The 8,870-nt window shown below is 34.7% G+C and overlaps 1 long non-coding RNA gene across 1 annotated transcript in view; it reads left to right on the top strand.

Moving 5' to 3' along the window:
• The first annotated feature begins 868 nt into the window (after nucleotides 1-868).
• The window catches only part of LOC118733896, an 11,643-nt gene continuing 3,641 nt past the window's right edge, over nucleotides 869-8,870 (top strand). Inside the window, exon 1 of the long non-coding RNA XR_004992303.1 lies at nucleotides 869-1,316. This is a non-coding gene — a long non-coding RNA (uncharacterized LOC118733896). The remainder of the gene's footprint in view (nucleotides 1,317-8,870) is intronic.

The following is an 8,870-nucleotide window of genomic DNA, read 5'->3' as shown; positions in this document are numbered from 1 at the left end:
CTATACCCTATCAGCAACAACTTGGCTCAAAATATACAAGCACAAAAATAAAAAGAAAATTATAAAGTTAAATAAATAAACAGGAAAGGGAAGAAGGGCACACTCACAGCGCCGGCAATGTGTTGCAAGGGCATTGCGACGCAACAGTGAATGTTGCATGCAACGCCACTGCTGCTGTAGCTGCAATGTTGCTAACAAGAGACGCACATTTTGTGCAACTCTTAGCCACTTTAGCAGCACAACCGGTTCTCTTTTTGAGCGCTGCAGCTCTTTCATGGTAAAAAGTTACAGCCTTGTTGCAAGCAACACAACGAAGGCAGTAAAAGAGTTGCAGCAACATGCATAACCACACCAACATAGGCACACTTTAGCATTAAATTTGCTGCTTGTTTAGTTGGTTGCTGAGTGGCTTCGAATGGCGGCGGGCTTGAGTGCGTTGCATTGACTGCCTCCCTCCTTTCCCCATCACCTTATCCACCACACACTGCTGAGTTGTTGCAATTATTGCGTTCGTTGATTTTGCCACTCAGCCTGGTCGCTTGGCTTTGGCTGTTGCGGCTCTTCTTGCCTGCTGGTTGTTGGCCGCTTACTCGGTGGTGTTTTTTTTGACTGGTTGGTTGCATGGTTCGAAGGGTTTTGTTGTGTTGTATGGATGGACGACGCAGCGCAATGCGACGCGACGCTACGCCAGGCCATGCGACTGCCTCTGACTCTGACAGAGATTTTGCACGCGATGCCACTGCAGTTCTTGCAGATACCTTCGTACGTTTGTTTGGCTTGCACCGGCGAAAAAATTTTGTTGCGCGCGTGTGTTGTTCTCATTCGCCGGACAAGTGCAGCACACAACACATATAGTAGTAATACACAACACAAAATACAAAATTCTTAAAAAAATATATATTTTCAAAAAAAAAAAAGAATTAATTGAGTTCTTAAGAAGAAATTATTTCAATTAAGAGAAAGAATTAAAATACTCAACAAAAAAGTATGAAATAAAAATTCGCCAGCAACAAATCGTTCAACGCAAAATCGCATACGCGCTGTGAAAATTAGAATCGTGAACATTTTTTAAGTACTCGATTATTTTAATTGCTAAAAAATAACAACAAAGATTAAGCAAAACAAAATGTTTTTAACACCCGCTTTCATCGAACGCATGCAAAGCGAATACGAAACGCTTCGTCTGCTCATACCGCCGCTAAAACGTCAATTCAAGTCGCACGCATGCAGTGTTGCGTCGCGAAATGCCGAAAAAATGTGATTGGTTTGGGAAAATTGCAGAAAATCATTTTCATACAGGCGGAAATTTATTAAAAGTACGTTGAGTGGTTTTTTCTTAAACTTTTTGGCTGTTTTTCATTTTGAGCTGTGAGATTTTAGGCGCTGATGTCCGCGTGGATTAGTGTTGGAGATTTCAGAATTTTGCACAAACGTTAGAAATGCCTTTTAGAGCTTTTGTTTGAAAAAGTTTGTATGTTTTAGTGATAATTTTTAAATGCAGGGTTCTTTTATTTCATTTGCCGTGGTAAACAACTAAATATTCACTGCAGTGTAAAAATCCACGCAATGTTTTTGAAAAAATTTGAAGTTTTGTGGCAAAAAATATTTTTTTAGTATTGGAATAATATTGTTAATGGGAACGTTTAGGTATTTAAAATTTTTGAAATTATTAATTTGAAAAAATTAATTTTTTTTTTCGAGTCTATTTGTTAATACTAAGTTTTTTAAATAAAATTTTAAAACTTTTCACCTTTTCCAAAAAACAAGTAATTTTTTAAGAAACTTTAAAGAGAATATGGTTTTTTGCCCTAATAAATCATATTAAATAATTTTTATTGAGCTTGCGGCCGTTTTTTATGAAAAGTTATTGTGGAAAAAACAACAAAAGTTTTAAATGGTAGAATAAGCTGTCGTTATCTTTCCACAATAACTTTTTATGAAAAAAGGCCTCAAGCTCAATGAAAACTGCTTACTTAAAAAAATTTTTTTTTTTTCAAATTATTTTGCTAAAACTATTTTTTTTTAAATCAAATGCTACAATTTTTTAAACGAAATTCCTAGAATATCTAAAAAGCCTAAGGGCTGTTCGCTGAAGTAGGTTTTAACATTTATCTGCCCTTTAAACGCGAATTCCGTTCTCAAAAAAAATACAAATAAATACACTTTTAAAAATCCTTTTTGAAAAAAAACGGCTCTAAGCCAAGAAAATCTTACTTTGAACATCAAAAACTCAAAGAATATTAATTGAAAAGGTAATAAAAAATTTGGAATTACTTTAAATATGGATTCATTATGAAATTCAACAAGAGTGAATGCCAACTTTTTGTCCCAAAATCGTTTAAATGTGAGTTTGAATTAAAGAATTTCAAATTGGTCTCAAATTCTGCAAACAATAGACGTTATCTAAATCATTTTTATTACTAAGAGTTCGTGGAATTTTTCTAATCCAAGGCAACTTGATTTACGTACATCGGTTAGGAGGAAAAATGTACGTAATTAGATTAATGTAAGCAAAAATTGTGTTAGCACAAAAAAAAAAATAAATAAAAGTTTTAGAAGCATTGTGATCTTGATTATTTTCTATAAAACAAATGCATAGCAGAATCCGCTAAGGACGTGTCTAGTTATCCGAAATTTTCTTAAAAATATTTCCGATACGCAAAAAAGTTTTCAAATTTGAATACTTATAATCGTACAAACGTGATTTCGTGTGAATTCGTAAATACTACCAGTTTTTTTTAATAATCCTTGAAATATTGCTAGTAAGTAGTGCAGATTTGTTCCACTCTGAAGGCAAATGGTGCAACTTGATGACAAAAATATTTAGTACACCGGAAGGTTTCTCATTGCCTATAGAGGGCGTTTGCTACTAGAAAAAAAAATATTTTCTAGGAGTTTTTTTTTAAAGAAAAGCAGTGCCCAAAATTTTACAGAGAACTAGAAAAACGATGTTCTATCCAAAAGAAAAAATGTGCCATAGGAAGCCTTTGTTCTTGTTCAATATGGTGAATCGTGACGTTAATTGGCAAACGAATTGGGCTTTCGAAAATATGTGCTACCACTTCTATCTATTTCATATGCAAGTTCAATAAATTAAGTTTGTGTGGCCAAGCCGTTGGAAAAAATATCTGATAATGTTATCAAATACGCGGCTATTAGCGGACATCTTCAATACCTTCTCAAAGTTTTTGGTGCTTGCTTTACTTTGAAGTGCTTTACCTTGAACAAATTTATTACTTCTTAGAAATATTGTTTTACGTTTGCATCGGTGAAATTGGTTTTTCTGATTTTAAATGTGTCCTATCGAACCATTGACCATTTCTAGTTTAAGTTGTCAATTTCAATTTCAAAATCTCATTAAACTCTTTGTTAAGAATTTAGTTCGTGTTGCAAAATTGTATCTGAACAGCTGTCTTGTTGAAGCAAAGAAATAACCGCTGATTGATGAAATAAAATTACAGCTATATATATTTTTAGTTCTGACAAAGTATAACTGATTTAGTGAAAACATGCGGTGAAAATATATTTTTATCATATGCTGATGTTGAATGCACCTTTCAAATGAACCTAAAAAATTCGCCATAGACTTAAAAATTTAAAAATAAACTCTTGCTAGGGCATTGAATATTATATTGCTAAATTTCACATACTAATATCACTCTTTTGATAATAAATGAAACGAAAATGTACATTAGGGTGGTTCAAAAATGTGGGGAAAAAAAAGTCGAAATTTTAATGCCGCCTCCCCCCAGGATTGTTCTATACCGGAAAAATATACCTTTATTTTTTATTTTGAAATCAAAATATATTTAGGGAGTGCTCAAAGCGCTCAAAGTTTTCCATGCATTTTATATGGGGAAATAAGAACTTTTCGTAAAAGAGGTATAGAATTCTTGAAAACCAAAATTTTTCGATCGGAAAACTCTGTTTCTCTTCAGGAGATTCCCAATATTAATACCCAATTGTTCCTTTAACAATTTTTTTCATGGTAACTATATTTTATAGGTTCGCTAGAACCCCCAGAAAATGCAATCGGGAATCAATAAAAAACCTTTAGTATTAAAAAATGTTTAAATAAACAAACTGGATGTTAATATTTTCCGTCATAGCTAGCGGCACTTAGGCCATAGCTAGGAGGCCAATTGTGTTGCCACAGTTTGACACAGTTCATCCCTGTTGAAGCACTTCGTCTCGCTGATGAATCTTATCAGGCATCTTGCATCGGCATTTGAATGGCCAGGAACGGTAAACCCAGATGGGCCTGCAGGGCATTTACAAAGAGATCTAAGACCGTTGCTTCCTCTTCGTAGTCCTTATAGCTGCTGCAATATATTCGGAAAGCCACGATAAGCCTTTCTCCATGCCTACCTATTAGACAGTGCCCAGTCAGAGTCCCCACAATGTTAAATATATCCTCTCTTCTAAGAGAGTATACTTTTTGAGATCGCTTCCGAGTCCATATAGGCCGCGTCTGCCTGGAAGTTCGGCAAGTTGTACTTTGACACCATCTTCCTTCAGCTTGTTTGTATATAAATTCGCTAAGTAGCAGCTTGCAAGTGGCAAACGGCATACCAATGCGTTCTGTATTAGGAAGAATCTGCTTGGTCTTGTCTAGCCTTGCAAGTACATCGCCCATGCAGTTTCCCTCTATTCCCTATGGCCAGGAAACCAAGTGAGGTGAAGTCTGTTCTGCTTGGTCATCTCCTGTAGAGATAGGCAACAGTCCAGCGCTAACTTTTAGTAAAACGTGAAAGAGCTCAGAACTTTGATTGCAGCCTGGCTATGATTAAAAGTGAACACGTCTCTTCTCATAATTTTGGTCCCAAGATTCTCAGCAGCCTCCATGATAGCTGAAACTTTAGCTTGCAATACGCGGCAGTAGTTTGGTAACCTAAAAGAGATTTTCAGGGCAGGGTGTCGTGAGAAAACGTCCCCCTCCTGCCTAGCCATCGAGTTTCGAGCCATCTGTGTAGATATTAATACTATAGAGTTGTGTTTTAATATTTTCTTGGCACTCTTTACAAGGAACATGACATTAGGGATGCTAGCGCAATGCTATTTGGGTGATCCTTAATCGTGTTGAGGGGCTAATGCTCCGTATTTTAACATTATCAAGTTTATCGGGTTTATCGTAACCATACACGCATATAGTAAGTTTTAAATAACTACATAAGAAACAAACATAATGTGAAGGTCGCGCGGACCACGTAATACCATTTAAGGCTTAAGACCTTCGTGGATATTTTTTCAGCTGCATTCTCTGTATTTTATAAATATTGAATATAGATTTATCTGCTATAGTCCCGTCAATACACCTAGCGCTTTCAGTTTTACTTGGATAACTTTATTTTCAATTTGAATACTTCGCATTGGCTATTTATCCAGTGTCATACACAGGCAGGGTTGCCACTTTGGTAAATTGTTACCAAAATTGGTAGAAAAAATTTGGGTTGGTAAAAAGGTAAATTTTTTCTCATTTTGGTAGATATTTGCTGAACTTTTCGTTACCGATTTATTTTTCGTAGTTATCTTTATATTATAAATTTCTTTGCATACTTTTTATATACTTACATACGTATAAATGTATATCGATATAAGGCGAACATATCGTGCTCCATTCAAAACTCATTTTACTGGAATCCCGGGGAGCTTTTGATTGCCTAAATATTTTAAATGATTATTTAAATACATATAAAAAAAATTACAGGTATGTAATGACGCACTATAATTGTTCACAAAAAAAATTGAATCAACGTCATTTTTTATCAATAGAAATTGTTAAATAAAAAACACAAAAGACTGGTGGCAAAAAATTTAAAAAGAAAATCAACGGGAACCACATTGTGAGCTATACTCAAGTATTATTTGCTTTAAAACTCGGTATCTTAAATTGTTCTAAAAATTCAGAGTAAAAAATTCGAAATTTGGACGAGAATTTTTTGAATTTTTCTAAATGTTGTATATAGTTTGAATCCTTAACTTTTGTGAATTTAGTTAAAACAACAAAAAAATTTTACTTGAAAAACATTGCGAATAATAAAAAAAATCACCAGGTGCTTTTTTGAGTCATTGTATTTGTCAGCCTTGAAATCCAACGGAGAATCACTCTTGCCAAAAAGTGCTACGTAGGGCTGAGTAGGCAATTGAGAAGTAAAAAGATCACACTCTATAAGTCACTCATCATGCCTGTGCTGGTGTATGGCGCGGAGGCATGGACAATTTAAGCATCTGAGGAGGCTGCTCTTGGAGTTTTCGAGAGAAAGATTCTGCGAAAGATTTACGGACCTTTACGCGTTGGTGATGACGAATATCGCTGACGATTTAACGATGAGCTGTATGAGCTTTACAACGATATAGACATAGTGCAGCGAATTAAAATTCAGCGGCTCCGCTGGCTTGGCTATGTCGTTGGAATGGACAGAAACGCTCCTGCTCTGAAAATTTTCAACGCGGGCCGCGATGCTGATAACAGAGGAAGAGGAAGGCCTCCTCTGCGTTGGAAAGACCAGGTGGAGAAGGACTTGGCTTCACTTGGCATTTCCAATTCCAGTTAGCACAGAAGAGAAATGACTGGCGTGCTGTTTTGGACTCGGCCAAAATCGCTTAGGCGATTACAGCGCCAATAAAGAAGAAGAAGTATTTGTCTATAATAACTCGAGTTGAAGTTTTTCAAATTATGAAGTTTCGTTGTTGCCTTTAGTTTCATCACTTCCGCTTTGAAAGAAACTGCGAATATGCTAATAATATGACTCAAATACCGTATAGTTAGCTAAATAAAAATTTCCTTAAAAGCAATTTTAATTCTTATTGAAATAACTAAAAAAATAACAAAACTGTAGTTTTAATTGAAAAAAAGAAAAAAATAAAGCTATAGTTTTTATTAAAATAACTATAAAAAAATTTATTGGTAGATATTTTTTAGATTTGGTAGATTTTTCTCAAGTGGATGGTAAATATTTTTTTTCGTCAGTGGCAACCCTGTACACAGGTTACTTTTCACTATTATTTTGATCTGTAGGGTTGCCATTTATTTTCTCAGAGTCCAACTTTTTTTCCTTTAATGTAATAAAATGACATTTACATGCGTTCACTTTCATTCATCTTCAGTCGCATATCATTGGTCGAATTGACGATTTCCTCTTAGTTCTGACGTTTTTTGTATCAATGACGATGGGACTATTTTTTTTTTTAAATTACGATTTTTAAGCGTCTTCGTGAACTTAAAGGACTTTTTGATCTCTTTATTGCATTTCATATGAATTTTTAATACATATTCCACGTACTGATAAGTCTGCATGCTGCAACCTAACAATTACGTAACAGCACAGTGCGGCCGAATCCCAAAAGTGCGCCCAAAATTCGAGAAAATAAAGTTTTGACATTGAGTTGGCTTAAGGGATCACCTAACAACCGAAAACGTTTCACTGTAACGACCTATACCCTAAGTCCCCTCATTATACTCATTTCTAGTGTGACTTTCTCCCAAGCACAACATTTTTGTAATAAAAAGCGAAAAGTTATTAACGTATAAAAGTAGTTAGAGAATAGAAAACCAAACAAAACCAAATGAAGGTTAGTAAAATACGTTAAAAATTTGTGAAAAATAATGCTGTAACAGAAATTTTTAAGAATTAAAAAATGTAAAGGTTTTATTTTCGTTTATTTTTAAGCAAAATTTGAGTTGTTAAATGCAACATTAACAAAACGCTGTCGAATGCTGCTTTTAAACCTATTGGAGTTCGCGTAGGAAAGTATTAGCCACAGAATAAAAACAAAAACTCAGCTGCTCATCTCTGCTTCTTATATATATTTTTTTGTACACGCTTATACATATTAGTTTCACCTGTTTGTAAAAATGGCTGGCTTTTTAATTAGATTTCACAGAAAGATTTTGAGTATGCAGTTTTATAGCCAGTTTAATTTGAGTATAATAGCGTTACGCTTAAAGTAGCTGCGACTTACGATTGATTTTTGATTTTTTTTTTGTGTTGCTCATTTTCTTCATACCATCGAATATACTTCGAAAATGACTGTCACCGTCAACAGTAAAAAGTTGTCAAAAATCAACGGTAAGTCCTAGCTGCTTCAAACTTGGACTGTGTGAGACTAAAATTGAATGGGCTATAAAACCGCATACTCATAATCTTTCTAACAAATTTAATTAAAATGCTGGAAATTGAATTTTGCAATTTTGACAGCGGATTAGTAATTAGTGACCCCGAAAACCCCCTAATACGAAATTTCGAATCATTTTTCCAAAGCTTTGAATTTTGGCCACCTTTTTGGATTTCAGCCGCACTGTGCAGCGGTATAAAGAGTTTGCAATCCTTCCCAATATAATTTTTAGTAACACGACGTGCATGAAATATTTTAAATTTAAGTTAAACTGTTTACTTTCGAGAGGGCCCTAATATCAAGAAACATCCTTATCCGATCAGGCCAAATTTACTTAGGAAATGAATCGATAGCAAGAACAGCTATATTATCAAGAAACGTTTCATCTCTCCGCTGGCATAAGCTATGTACAGTACGGAACCGAAGATATTTTCTTTAATTTTAAGATGATCCTCTGGACTTGGCTCTATGTTGCCAAGAGCTCCAATGCTTCTAATGTGCCTTACTTTCAATTGAAACTAGTAGAGAAAAGTCGTCACGACTTCCAGGAATATAACTTCCATGGGGCCCGTGAAAATTATTTCAGATTTAGTTTCCACGCTACTCCGAAAAATCTGCCATGCAAGTGGTACATCTGATTGGTAGATGGCATTTAACTATGTCACGGCTTCGCGACACTTAAGGCCAAGGAAGTATTGAAAATTTGTATGAAAATGTCACTTTATAAAGAATTTTAAGTGTGCTTTATTTTTAAT

This window comes from Rhagoletis pomonella, unplaced genomic scaffold, assembly GCF_013731165.1.
Source record: "Rhagoletis pomonella isolate Grant_MI unplaced genomic scaffold, Rhpom_1.0 Rhpom_scaffold_00002, whole genome shotgun sequence".
Lineage (NCBI taxonomy): Eukaryota > Metazoa > Arthropoda > Insecta > Diptera > Tephritidae > Rhagoletis > Rhagoletis pomonella.
The sequence above is the reverse complement of the archived record's forward strand: the minus strand, read 5'-3'. Positions and strand labels throughout refer to the sequence as shown.